The following is a 14596-nucleotide window of genomic DNA, read 5'->3' as shown; positions in this document are numbered from 1 at the left end:
TGTGCCGAGACGTATACAGAACACCGAGTGTACAAGCCGCAGTGTTCGTCCGACGCTTCAGTGTGCCGAGACGTATACAGAACACCGAGCGTACAAGCCGCAGTGTTCGTCCGACGAATCCGAGACGTAGGCATCATAGGCCAGTTCTGGACTCTACGTAGGCATCACTCAGAGGCACGGTGAGGATTCGCAATAATTTAAAACGTCTAATTGTGCTGGACTTTTCACAAGAAGCATCATTTAAGTTGAGTATTCCTTCATATTTAATAAATATCATTTTTAATACTGATTGTTGGAATCTTTCCGATTGTAGGTAACGTACGTCGTCCTGCTGCATTCCCAACAAAATGGCGCAGTCGTACAGGATGCGTTACTATCTTTTCCTTATGGCAGTGAGATGTTGTTGTTGTTGTGGTCTTCAGTCCTGAGACTGGTTTGATGCAGCTCTCCATGCTACTCTATCCTGTGCAAGCTTCTTCATCTCCCAGTACCTACTGCAACCTACATCCTTCTGAATCTGCTTAGTGTATTCATCTCTTGGTCTCCCTCTACGATTTTTACCCTCCACGCTGCCCTCCAATGCTAAATTTGTGATCCCTTGATGCCGCAAAACATGACCTACCAACCGATCCCTTCTTCTAGTCAAGTTGTGCCACAAACTTCTCTTCTCCCCAATCCTATTCAATACATCCTCATTAGTTACGTGATCTACGCACCTTATCTTCAGCATTCTTCTGTAGCACCTCATTTCGAAAGCTTCTATTCTCTTCTTGTCCAAACTGGTTATCGTCCATGTTTCACTTCCATACATGGCTACACTCCATACAAATACTTTCAGAAACGACTTCCTGACACTTAAATCTATACTCGATGTTAACAAATTTCTCTTCTTCAGAAACGATTTCCTTGCCATTGCAGTCTACATTTTATATCCTCTCTACTTCGACCATCATCAGTTATTTTACTCCCTAAATAGCAAAACTCCTTTACTACTTTAAGTGTCTCATTTCCTAATCTAATCCCCTCAGCATCACCCGATTTAATTTGACTACATTCCATTATCCTCGTTTTGTTTTTGTTGATGTTCATCTTATATCCTCCTTTCAAGACACTGTGAGATATGAAGTTGTAATGCGAAACAGAGGTTTCGTCAGGGACCGTTGCACAGATACTTGTTGGTAACCGCTACGAGACGTAACGGAGAAGATCCCTATGGAGATCTGGGTTTTCTCACACGACGTCTACTCCCATGCAACGTAATTCAGTCGACATTAGCTGTAGGGATTTCTTTGATCCTCAACGTAAACAAATATGAACCACAGGGCATAAATAAACGGAAAGAACTATTACCGTTAGAATACACGATTGCCGATCAAAAGCGCCAAACAGTTCAAATTTCTGAAATATTATGAAGTACGCGTACGGAGCGATGTAAACTAGAACGACCATGGCGGCCGGGGTGGCCGAGCGGTTCTAGGAGCTAGAGTCTGGAACCGCGCGACCGCTACGGTCGCAGGTTCGAATCCTGCCTCGGGCATGGGTGTGTGTGATGTCCTTAGGTTAGTTAGGTTTAAGTAGTTCAAAGTTCAAAAATGGCTCTGAGCACTATGGGACTCAACATCTTAGGTCATAAGTCCCCTAGAACTTAGAACTACTTAAACCTAACTAACCTAAGGACATCACACACACCCATGCCCGAGGCAGGATTCGAACCTGCGACCGTAGCAGTCCCGCGGTTCCGGACTGCAGCGCCAGAACCGCTAGACCACCGCGGCCGGCAGTTCAAAGTTCTAGGGGACTGATGACCTCAGAAGTTAAGTCCCAGAGTGCTCAGAGCCATATTTTTGGAATGACCATATACAATTAATCACAAGAAAGGCAGATTACAGAGTGAGATTCACTGGAAGAATCCTTAGGAAGAGTAGTGGCACGGAGGAGGTAGCTTGCAGAACGCTTATTCGCGGTATTTTGGATTTGTTCCTGAGTCTGTGATCTTACAGGGTAGCACTGATAAAGGTTATAGCGAAAATCCAAAGAACAGAGGCGCTTTTCGTCCCGGATTCGTTTGGTAAGCGCGAAATGGTCGCTGAGATGCTCATCCAACATCAGTAGCATCCGGTAGAAGAGGCCATGTCCGTCACCGCACGATTTAATGTTAAAACAGCGAGAGCGCACATTCCTACAAGAGGCAACAAATATATTCCTGCCCGTAGGACCCTGAGAATAGAAGTACAGAGATCTGAGCATACAAGACTTACTAACAAGGGGAGGCCGCCCATTGTGAAATTCAGATTCGATTCATGCTGCGCATAATAAAAGCTCATGGCCAGAGGTGTCATGTGGCAAAGCACCAAGATGCACTTCTCAGCCGTTGTCGAGAAAATCGACAGTTAAAAGAAACCGTTCCGGTGAAATACTCTCTACGATTAATAGTTTTTTACAGCGTCGTGGCGCAGCGGTAAGCGCTCGGGTTCGTAATCCGAAGGTCGCCGGATCGAATCTCGCGCCATGCAATTTTTTTTATTATTAGTTTTTTGTCATATATATGTACAATGAATTGCTTAAGCATGTTGGTGAAGGCGGATCGCTCTCCAATTGTACCGCCTCCATTTTTCCGTTTGTTTAACAGGGTGTACCAAAGCTCTCACGTCCGCACTGATTTTCGACGATGTTATAAGTTGCGCTAGGGACCGCATTCTACCTTCTTTCGAAGTTAGCAGGTTACTACGCTGTTATGCGGCAGCTCGTTTCGGCCCATTCAACATCTTTCCTTCAAGTGTAACGAGCGAATAACGGAGTTTATATTTCATACCTGCCACAGCAAATTTGTGTTCGTGGGGTCTCTATTCCAATTCGAACGTTTGACATACGCTATACGTATTCGTTTCGGAATATCGTTTATACGTCTTCCGTTAACTATACGTGTTTAACATTATGAAGACAATTAGTAACATTTGTGAAATACAACTTTGTTTGCGGAAAACATAATGATGTTCGAAGTCGCCAGCTTTTCCACGACAAACGACGTTCAACAACTTATATGCATAATCGTTGCAACTGGTTGCCGGTATATATATATATATATATATATATATATATATATATATATATATATATATATATATATATATGTGTGTGTGTGTGTGTGTGTGTGTGTGTGTATTTATGTATGTGTGTGTGTGTGTATACACATTTGAATTACAAAAAACAAATAATAAAAAAAAGGTTGCATGGTGTGAGATTCGATCCGGCGACCTTCGGATTACGAACCCGAGCGCTTACCACTGCGCCACGACGCTGTAGAAAACTATTAATCGTAGAGACTATTTCACCGGAACGGTTTCTTTTAACTGTCGATTTTCTCGACAACGGCTGAGAAGTGCATCTGGGTGATTTGCCACATTACACCTCTGGCCATGAGCTTTTATTATCCGCAGTATGAATCGAATCTGAATTTCACAATTGGCGGACTCCCCTTGTAAGCGTCATTCCTGACTGGCAAAGAAATTTAGAGAAGTGGCAGTTGAACACGAAGTACGTTCTGCTGTATAGCGTAAGGTGCCTTAGGGCGTGTACGGTGTATGAATAAAATGCGAAATTGACCACTAGGTGTGACGAGACAGTGATTACTCTGCACAGAAATGGGCGGGGAGTACCCTACTGTCAGTAGACAAGCAATTAAAGCATAAAGGGTCGGCCAGGAGAGCAATGTGACTTCGAACTTGGACTTGTCACTCGATGTCACGTGTACGAGTATTAGCGATGGGCCAACTCGACCTTACACGATACCAAGTTAACCGAGTTGAAAGTTTGCGTGAACCGATTTAAATTGAGTGGGGCGAAAGCAGCAACGTCGTTCTCTCTTTTGCGTTTGGGTGGCTTACGATTCAGTTGACTTAACCAACCCGAGCTTCACAGTTTCGTAATCGGTGATTATATAAATAGTCACGACTGTCATGGGTACTGCAAAGGGCGCAATTTTTGGTCTTTCGCCTAGAAATTTTCAAGACAGACTGGTGACGCACCTGAAACATGCTGTATAGATTCTGATATGTTATCAGGCGATCGTAAGGTACCCAAATTCCTGTTCAGTATCATGACTGCGAACTACGCTACAGGCCGCAATTTCAAGTCTTTGGAGATGAAACTTTGACGATGGCGATACCCCGGAATTTAGTGTAGTGGTCACGATGATTAACGGATGCCACTTTCCAGACTGAAATTTGAAAATACGCTCATCAGACACTTTGAATTTGCTTTAAGATTTGGGCCGTAATCGGGCGGTCTTGAGGTAGCCAAATGCCTTGCCGTACGCATTGTAATGGTACTTGAATTACGTAACCATTACGGCACCTCACCTCAACCTCTCGATACCAGCAATATTCTACTGTGTTTCTGTAAAATAGTTAACATATTTCTGTGACAACATTCAGATTTGATTTCATTAATGTAGAGATACTTCAATACATCGAAATGTATATATTGCAATGATATTATCCTTATGTGTATTCTTTCTTTTGTCACTGTGATCATTGACGTACTTGTAACTCTGATTTTTGGGCGCGTTAGCGTTTATTAGAGAGTCAAGCTTTGGTCGTCATGTTAAAAAGACGCAAATTGTAGTCAGTTTATGAAATGTGAACTTTAACTGTGAGGAAGATATTTTGAAGTTAGTTCTATATTGTGAAGTGACGTTTTGGAACGAGTTACGTGATATTGCAACATAAGTAATAAAAAAGAAGTGTAACTTAAATTCGGAGTGCTGATTACTTTTTTTACATTACCATTGTCCTAACTTGCAAAAGTTTAATCATCAAGAATGGTTTATGAAACACATTTATAAAACTTTGGAATATCGCAGAATAACACTTAGGCCTCTTTGCATCCGAGCTTGGAATCATCACTACCTAGATTTTCAACGATTGAGCCATGAGTTCACAACGAGACCAGTGTTGCAAACGCGAAAAGATGAGTGCCTAGTTTATCCATTATTTCAAGCAATTACTTTATTAACTGTGCTCTAATGACACCTGCCTCATAATATAACTTTGTTGTTGCCAGAAAATGCAATATTTAGCAGCGTGAGCGACACTACAATCATAATTAATTTTTGACCTTTGTTGTGGTAGGGTTGTTAGAGCATGAATGACTCCCGTACTAAAGGCCGCATTGGCCGGCCGAAGTGGCCGTGCGGTTAAGGGCGCTGCAGTCTGGAACCGCAAGACCGCTACGGTCGCAGGTTCGAATCCTGCCTCGGGCATGGATGTTTGTGATGTCCTTAGGTTAGTTAGGTTTAACTAGTTCTAAGTTCTAGGGGACTAATAACCTCAGCAGTTGAGTCCCATAGTGCTCAGAGCCATTTTTAAAGGCCGCATTCGGAAATACACTCACAAGACACCGAGAATTTGCTGTAAGGATTCTGACGACGATCGGACGATGTTAAGGTAGACAAATACCACTGCTCGAGCATGAAGGGTTGAAGTTTTTGCTTCGCCATCATTTTCCTCAGTCACTTTGTATTCAAAATTTTAATTTCCGGGTTGCCATGTCGCCAAGAAGCTACTGCACTTGTAAAGATCACACTGAGTGGCGACGCGTTCTGTAGGAATACACTGAACTTACAAGGGGAGGCCGCCAATTGTGAAATTCAGATTCGATTCATACTGCGCATAATAAAAGCTCATGGCCAAAGGTGTCATGTGGCAAAGCACCAAGATGCACTTCTCAGCCGTTGTCGAGAAAATCGACAGTTAAAAGAAACCGTTCCGGTGAAATAGTCTCTACGATTAATAGTTTTCTACAGCGTCGTGGCGCAGTGGTAAGCGCTCGGGTTCGTAATCCGAAGGTCGCCGGATCGAATCTCACACCATCTCACACCAACTGTCGATTTTCTCGACAACGGCTGAGAAGTGCATCTGGGTGATTTGCCACATTACACCTCTGGCCATGAGCTTTTATTATGCGCAGTATGAATCGAATCTGAATTTCACAATTGGCGGCCTCCCCTTGTTAGTCCGACACGGGTTCGGTCGCCGCGACGGCACTAGACTCATCGTTGGCGCTGGGCCCGCGCACTGTGGGAGCACAACTCGAGCTGATAACAGTCTAACTCGGGTTGTCTTGAAATCAGGTCAGCCCGGGTTAACTCGCTCTTGGTAACTCGAGTTGACCCATCTCTAACCTGAATAACAGAACTATCCGAGACATTTGTACCCTCCTAAATCGACAGTTGCTGAAGAGATCGAGAAAGCGTGAAGGAACAATTAGAGCTGTACCAAAACAAGGGTGGCCGCACGTTCTGATGGACGCAGACAGTCCAGCATTGCGGAGGGTGGTTGTGAAGTGTCGCGTCAAACCAGCAGAAGAAATCACTCGCTACTTCCGAACTGCTACCAACTGTCCAGCTAGCCCAGTGCGAGCAGGCAATTAAAACGAATGGTGTCTAACGTTCGACCAGTCACACATTTCTGCAGTCAATTCAGGTAGTGGAAAGCGAAACACCATTGGACAGTGGATGACTAGAAACGAATGTCTGGGAACGATAAATCATGCTGCACCGTGTAGCAATCCGATGCAAGGGTTTGAGTTCGGCGAATGCCCGAAGAACGTTACCTTGCAAGATGGACATGTCATTTGGATTTTTGTAAGTTATCGATGTGCACGTCAGAGAGAGTGAGAGCAAGTTATGTTAATGTTAAACAGTCGTTGGTCTTGCCTCTGTGCAGTCTGATACATTCTTAGTTGAAGTGTGGTAGGTGATTGGCTTATTCAGTAGTGCTGTGTTGACGTGTGATTGTATCTGTTAGATGAAAAATGATTTATTGTAAAGAACAGCAAGGACGAATATGATGTATATATTGGAAGGTTAAAAGAATATAAATGTTGAATAAAGTTATTATCTTTGAAGAGAAGAAGTTTGAGGGAAGAGTGCAGCTCTGCGCTGCTAGTTTGTCGGAATAATGATTGTTAGCTACTTAACTTTCTCAGAGAAAGACCACTTCTCTTCCCTGAGGAATGCATGTAATCTACTGATTAAACTGTATGGTTTCTATAAAAATTCTGTTAACACTGTACCCTTATCAAATCATTCTTCACTCTGTTAAGCATAGTACTCTTCATACCAATGTTATGTGCGAAAATCACGCAATATAATTCAATACACACTTCATTCTAAGATCGTTGTCTTGGTGTATGATTTCATAGGAATAGTTACTCTCCCCATCCCACTGTTTAAAGATGGTTTGTCATTACACTTTACCACACTGCACGATATGGTATGCCACCGCCTGAATACTGTTTGAAAATTTCACTTAAAATAGATATCTAACTTAGCCGCTGCCTGCTTGTTTGCTGTTTGCTTTCTAGAAACTTGCAGCAATATTGTCAAGACGGGAGGTAACTAGAAATTTTGATTAGGGCCACATAATTGTTTTATTTCAGTTACGCATTTAATACAAAAATAAGTTGTATTCAGTCTAGTTACAGTTCATCTTGAATTAGGTTCTGTTTATTCAAAGGTTAGCACACGAATTTAAGTTGAATAACAGCTTCTGGATATTTAGTTTCGGTGAAAGGTAGATTTTTATACAGGGTGGGAGACAAATTTGGGATAAATTTTGGACAGAAACATGTAGTGGGAAGCTTACAAAAATGGCTCTGAGCACTATGGGACTCAACTGCTGTGGTCATAAGTCCCCTAGAACTTAGTACTACTTAAACCTAACTAACCTAAGGACAGCACACAACACCCAGCCATCACGAGGCAGAGAAAATCCCTGACCCCGCCGGGAATCGAACCCGGGAACCCGGGCGTGGGAAGCGAGAACGCTACCGCACGACCACGGGATGCGGGCTGGGAAGCTTACAACCTCCCATCCTGTATAATACCATCGTGCTAACCTTTCTGAACTAATGGAACACTTCTGGAATGAGTTAGGACCTCCACTTCGCTCCAGACCCAGCGTCCAACATCACCACCTTCTCCGGATTTGGCTCTTGAGGAAGAAGGGGCTCCATATAAATTAGGACACCTCATCGAAAGTATTCACAGCCTTTATGACAAATCCGTATAGAGGTTCAGACAGTTTTGGTCATACAGTGCGCATACGGATATATTCGAAGTTTCATGATTCTCTACACGTCCTTCAAGAACGGGAGTGTTATCTTCGAAAACATCCAGTTAGATGTGTAGTTAAGTGGCCCACCTACCCTGACACTTCAGCAGCAGCATTAGTAGACTCTGCGACGTGAAGTTCCTGAGGTCCTCGCACCCATCTGTCGTGGTTCAAAATGGTTCAAATGGCTCTGAGCACTATGCGACTTAACATCTGAGGTCATCAGTCCCCTAGAACTTAGAAGTACTTAAACCTGACTAACCAAAGGACATCACACACATCCATACCCGAGACAGGATTCGAACCTGACTGTAGCGGTCGCGCGGTTCCAGACTGAAGCGCGTAGAACCGCTCGGCCACACCGACCGGCCAATCTGTCGTGCTGCGGCCTCAGTCTAAAGAACATATTTTTCGTCACTGTCCTGATTCAGTAGCTCCCGAGTGGAACACTCCGCTCCGTTGCACAAACCCTGAACACGGTTAGCGCACCGCCGTTGTACCAAAATCCGGATGTCCTCGGATATGGTGTTTCCGATAGGTGTACACTTTCCTTCCGAGTAGACACTTTAACAGATACCGTCTAAACGCATAAGATGCACTGGAACACTGTGTAAAGTGCTTTTTGAAATGGGCAGCCATAGCACAAAATAGCGAATGAGCAGTTGTTCTTTTCCCTTCAGGAACACCGTGAATTAATATTTGTTGGAATGATTTAGTTGCCACGTTTCTCTATACATCTGTCGGCGGGCGATAGTTCCACTAGATATTTTCCCAGCTGACTTATGTTTTACGCAAAAACTATGAGTAGCGCAAAAGCTCGCAGTCTAACAGTGCGTAGAAATTGAACTAAGTCGTTGTTAGTGCTCCACTTGCAGTGCACAGATAACCCCAATCCAGCAACTCTTAATGTCCCACACAGCTGAGATATCGTTTTAAGAGACGAGATCTTGCCAGATGACAGATGAATTTTTTAACACGTATTAGCACTAAAGAATGTACATCACCAAAGTGACTGTTTCGCTACACAACGAAATGCAAGCTATAATGACACATCCTAACAGGTTCAAACTGTGTGCTGAGTAAACGAACCATTTTAAAAATCGTATGAAACAAGAAGATAATAATATCATTGGTATTTCCAATTAATCATCCTCTCCTTTACGTAATCGTACTAAGGTTCAGTAACAAATATTGACAGCCACTCGATGTATTATTTCACGATGTATGATGAGGCCGTAATGTCTTTCTTAATGTCCTTTGTATCCGCATCTGTAACTTTTATATTACAAATAGCAGCGGCTTATTTACGAAAAAAGAGACTTACAAGGTTTTGTAGACACATATTTTGTCACTGAGGTTAAAGTGTGAGATGCGGAGGATGGTGTGATTTGTCAGTAAAGGTGACATTTGATGTCTGCTGCAGTGCGAGAAACGCGCTCCAGTTCTCGGACCGAAGGAAGATATTGAGCGACTGAAGACGTACGTCGGCGGTGGTTCAGGGGTCGAACAGTATGTCCAGCAACTGTGCAGAAGAGCAACACATAAAGGAACTGCAGCTGCAAACCCTACTCCAAACGATTTGATTTATCATGATGTAGGAAGATAAACGATCGTCATTATGTTCCATCGATCACGGGGATATTAACAAACTGTTCTTGAAATGGACAGGCTTGTACTGAAGATGAATTAACTTACACCATATGAGCCAAGTGTGAAAATTGTGATAAAAAGTATACCAAAAATTATGTTCTACAGGCTAGTCATTGCGCATAAAACTAACGCTGAATCTACAAGGAGCGAATGACACATCTTATCATCAATACTTGATAGTTATTATTCAGAGCAAAACTCCTTTGTTCGGTAAACACATATACAAACACAATGTCGTGCAACTGCATCACCATGGAATTATGAAGTCGCTATTAATGCCTCTTTTACTTTAATAACTACTGAATTACAAAATTTGAGAAGCGTTGTTGGCCCTCAGAATCACTCTACCATCAGCTACTCTGCATCTAATCAACAATGTTGTAACAAATAATGGTAAATTTGTCATGAACCAAATATGTTTAGTCCTACTCCAAATTGTACCGCTTCTTCAAATGTGTCGCCCACTACTTCAATGTTATATTTTCTGCTTCAATAATGACGTTGTGGCTGTCTGTCCTGCTAGTGTAACTGACTTTATCATTCTTTGGCTTTTATACGTAATGTTTTCAGTTCCATGTGAACTCACATTTTTTGTCAGTTCCAAACATGAAATGAGCATTCCACGTCCATGTTATATCTGGGGCACGTACAAAATGTGCAGTAGCTTCTACAACGCAACTCGCTGCTTTACGTCACTTCTTTGTAAGTGAATTCGATGTCAGACTGGAACCACTGACTTTGCTATCACATTACTTTCGTACTCTGTTGACAGTCTGTACTGGATTCTTCTAAAGGTAAGAATTACTTCTTCGGCTTATCCACTCTCCCACTTGCTTTCAGATGAACGTGCTAATGAGATGAATCTCTTATTGCAACAGCATACCGAGTGCATTTACTTGGGGTACTATGTTTTACACAAAAATTGACGTTGACTTCCCAGTAGAAGCATAACCATATCGTTAATATCCTTAGTCTGAGGAATCGTATAGTTACCTACGATAAAGCCTTTTGTACTTTTGACAATGCAGATAAAGTTAAAAAAATTATTCAGCTTTGCAGACGTACAATGAAATACAACGTAAAGTAGGTAGCAGAACGAAGTGAAAAGGTCTGCTTCCAGGAAAAGTTACGCCTAAACGTTTGTACATTTATTTGTTAATAATTTTTTTCTCCAACAACACCATTATTTTCCAAAGAAATGTGATTTGCTAACGTACAACAGAAGAATTACAGTGACACTAAGTATCTTGTCCTACTGTTTTGACTGAATTTATGAATTCTGGATTACAATTTCACAATTTGAGGGAAGGAGTGTAGTTTTAAACTGGAATTATAAATAAAGTGAAATTGTAATCGAACTGTTATTCACTTGTTACTTCTTTATTACAGTCCACACCTCTTCTTTACAACAGAAAAACGAGTAGACCTCCCTTCCAATAATTTTGGCGTCTAACTGAGGAAAAATCTCTTCACCTATATAAAAAACAACGATTTGTCTTTCCAATGGTTTGCATCTTCCAATAAGGGACTCTTGCTCGTATGACATGTAACTGGGTTTCTGGGATTACTTAATCTTGAATGACAGGAGCAATGGTAGGAGATCGAAAGGGTTGCAATACGCCACAAGGCGTATCCCGTTAAGTAGGTGCCGGATTTTAACTTGATGGATGGATGCAGAGGACTGCGCCAAGTCACTCGAATGACGTGACTAGAGAAAAAACACATTACACGTCGTGCTTCTGGATACACTTTGGAAATCTTGAATTTGCGAATGAATGAACAAACGCCCTCTAAAGGTCATGTAAAATAGTGCTGTGATTCATTATTAGAGATCGATCAGGTTCCATCGAACTGTAGCTTTGTTATTACAGTATAAAGAAATTACGCTTCGCTTTTGCTCCAGATCTGAGGAATTCATGACACCTTGGGTCTAAAGAGATGGCAGAGAGTTGTGAAAGAAAAACTGGAAAAAAATTTAACAAGAACACAAGTGCACTGAAAATGATACACACTCGTACCGGCACAAAAGTGTCAATATTGTAACAAATATCACTCTACAGTCCCAATTTTTGTAGCACTCATTAGAGAAACAGACTTATTTTTAGTTGGCATCAATACAGAATTGTGTACACTTTCTCATTCTACAATACAACAAATGAACTGAAAAATGTATCTCATATTCTGAAACTTAAGTTACGGCAAAAAGGCTTTGCAAATATGCTTTTCTAAGGGAAGTGACACAATTTCCGTGAAAAAATAATTACGGAAATTGGATCACTAGGTCAATGTCAGATGAACGAAGTTCGACAAAGGATTGCAATGAAATGTACTCGTTCAGAGAATGGACACATGGTCTGACTATTAACAATAGTCTGTAACTTGGCCGGTATCAGAGGCGCAGAGAAACCTCACTGGACAGGTTTGGGAAGATAGAGCAGGCTTAAAGCACAGTCGATGAAGCGAAGAATAAAATGCAGCTACCTACACAGAACCATACAGTGGCTGGCAGTGGTGAACAGATAATACAGACCGACAAGCTGAGAAATCAAACGCATGCGTTAATCACGTCAGTTTCGCAGTATCAAGTATGCAAAGTCTGGCTAGTTGCCTCTCGTGCTTTACCGAAGCATGTAGCCTCATTGACAACCATGTCCATTACCCGTCAACTACCACCAGAGAGACACACCAGGCAGAAAACTTACCTCTCAGCCTTCACGTCGCCAAGTAACCGCCAGGACGAAGGTATCACTGCCACTTTAACCCACTTCATTTATCCACTGGGCACTTGCACTCTATTCTTTAATTTACGTCTTTGCGTCAGAGGTGTCGAAATGTTATGCCAGCAAGTGTAATTCAGTGCAACCTATTTACCAGATTCGATTGTTGTGGCATTAATTTTTAGATATCTGAAATGAACAGTTCACCAGCAAGGACACTGGAAGGTGGTGTACAGCAGTTACAAAAGTCGCAGCGGAGGACTCGTCAGCTGACACGGCGGCGACGGCTCTCGTTCCCACCGGGCTGCAGTACCGGCTGATCGTCACATATACGACCGCACACACAGCGCGCGCACGCTACACTGGAGACGGTGCAAGCACGCCCGGCGCTGCAACAATCGCCCACCGAGCGGCGCGCGCATCGCAGCCTCTTCTGGGCGCATGCGCGGAACGCAACCTCGCTACTGGCCGCGAAGCGTTTAGCGGAAGGACAGTCTCAACTGTGTAGAACTGCAATAACTAAGCGCATGCAAGACATATGAGGCACGCCACAGAGCAGGAATATATGTGGAGTGAGCATTTAGTTCCCCCGTACAGAATTGTCGGTGCAAGCATACATTGCCTTCAGAGCCAAGAACGCAGCTAGCATTTTGTCAAAGAACGGGCGCGATTTGTTTAAGATGACCTTTTAGGCCGCAACCTTTTTATTTATTCTGCAACACATTCATTGTTTAAACATTTCATTTACGTAATTTACTCTCGTGAGGTTTTCATTTAATAGTAAAGAAAGCTTTTCTTAGAACAGTGCAACATATATTCTCAACAGCACGTCTTATCTGAAACCACGGTCATAATTCCTTCAGTACGCAAAGCATCCCAAGTTCCACAAATCAGTCTCAAATTTTATTAATCTTTCATTTCCTTAAAATTAAATATCCTTAAGTAATCAAGAACTTTTTAAAATTATTGTTTCAAAAGTGAACTTGAAACTAAAGCAGCCAAATTTATTTATAAAACAAAACGGAATACACATATACTAAGCACCAGCGGTTTGGAACACTGGTTTATACGCTGATTTCGGTTACACTTCTAATATATGCTACCTCATGGTTAAACACTCTGTGATGATAATTAACCCCTCTACAAGGTACAACATATGTTGTTGTTTATATGACGTTTATTTAGAAATACGTTAGAGTTTTGAGAGTTGGACTCACAGTTCCAAGGATATTACGAACGAGACATTTCAATGTAGAACATCATTCTTTCAGTAAAACATGAAGACATCATATATCACCATTCCATAAGTATTCCACAAGTGAGCCATCATCATGCACAGATACATAATACAAAATGACGATCGATAGCTAGCTTACAATGTAAATACCACTGAACTACGCAAATTGTCGATATCATACTCAAACCAACGTTAAAATTAAATACTGTTTTCCTGAGGAATTAATAAATTACCCCAAATCGAGATAAATATTCCTACAAAAGTAACGAAAATATTAGTTTTTATACAATTGTCTCTACAATTTAGAAATATTACAGTTCGAAGATGACAGAAAATTCATAAAAGAATAATAAGTACTAAACGAAAGTATATAAGTCAAAATTATTAATTTGAATAATTGTAAATAGAGTAAAGAAATATTTGACCCATAGTTCAGTCACATAAATCGTTATATGAGTGTCTTGTATATCAATTATATTTACATGATAGGAACAGGCAAATTATAAACTGAGTTAACCAATTTAACTAAAAATATTTTAATGTAGTGTTACGAAATGAAATATTTTATTTCCTTACATTGTTCATGTCATGTAAAATTGGAGTATCCATTGCAGATTAGATAGGTCTATGAACTAAACAACCATTTGTTTTACATGAAAGATAGACTTCTTAGATTATTAATTACTTAAATTTATGTCTGTTGTAATTGATATTTGTTACTAATTTTCTTAAACAGCATTAAATTTCCTTGTATACCGATTATCATCGACAGGGCTGTTCGACTAAATAAATGTGGTATTGTTTTGTTCGGCATTTGGTATAATTCAAGTTTACATTTTCACATATTCCGCATTTTAGTAGCCATCTATCACTTCTGG

The 14596-nt window shown here is 41.4% G+C and overlaps 1 protein-coding gene across 1 annotated transcript in view; it reads right to left on the bottom strand.

Annotated features, from left to right (window-relative positions):
* Positions 1 to 12802, bottom strand: part of LOC126259594 (discoidin domain-containing receptor tyrosine kinase B-like) — a 416947-nt gene extending 404145 nt beyond the window's left edge. Inside the window, exon 1 of the mRNA XM_049956504.1 lies at positions 12467 to 12802. The gene's annotated coding sequence lies outside the window, so the exon portion shown is untranslated. The remainder of the gene's footprint in view (positions 1 to 12466) is intronic.
* Between the last annotated feature and the right edge of the window lie 1794 nt (positions 12803 to 14596).

Source organism: Schistocerca nitens, chromosome 5 (assembly GCF_023898315.1).
Source record: "Schistocerca nitens isolate TAMUIC-IGC-003100 chromosome 5, iqSchNite1.1, whole genome shotgun sequence".
In the NCBI taxonomy this organism is placed as follows: Eukaryota; Metazoa; Arthropoda; class Insecta; order Orthoptera; family Acrididae; genus Schistocerca; species Schistocerca nitens.
The sequence above is the reverse complement of the archived record's forward strand: the minus strand, read 5'-3'. Positions and strand labels throughout refer to the sequence as shown.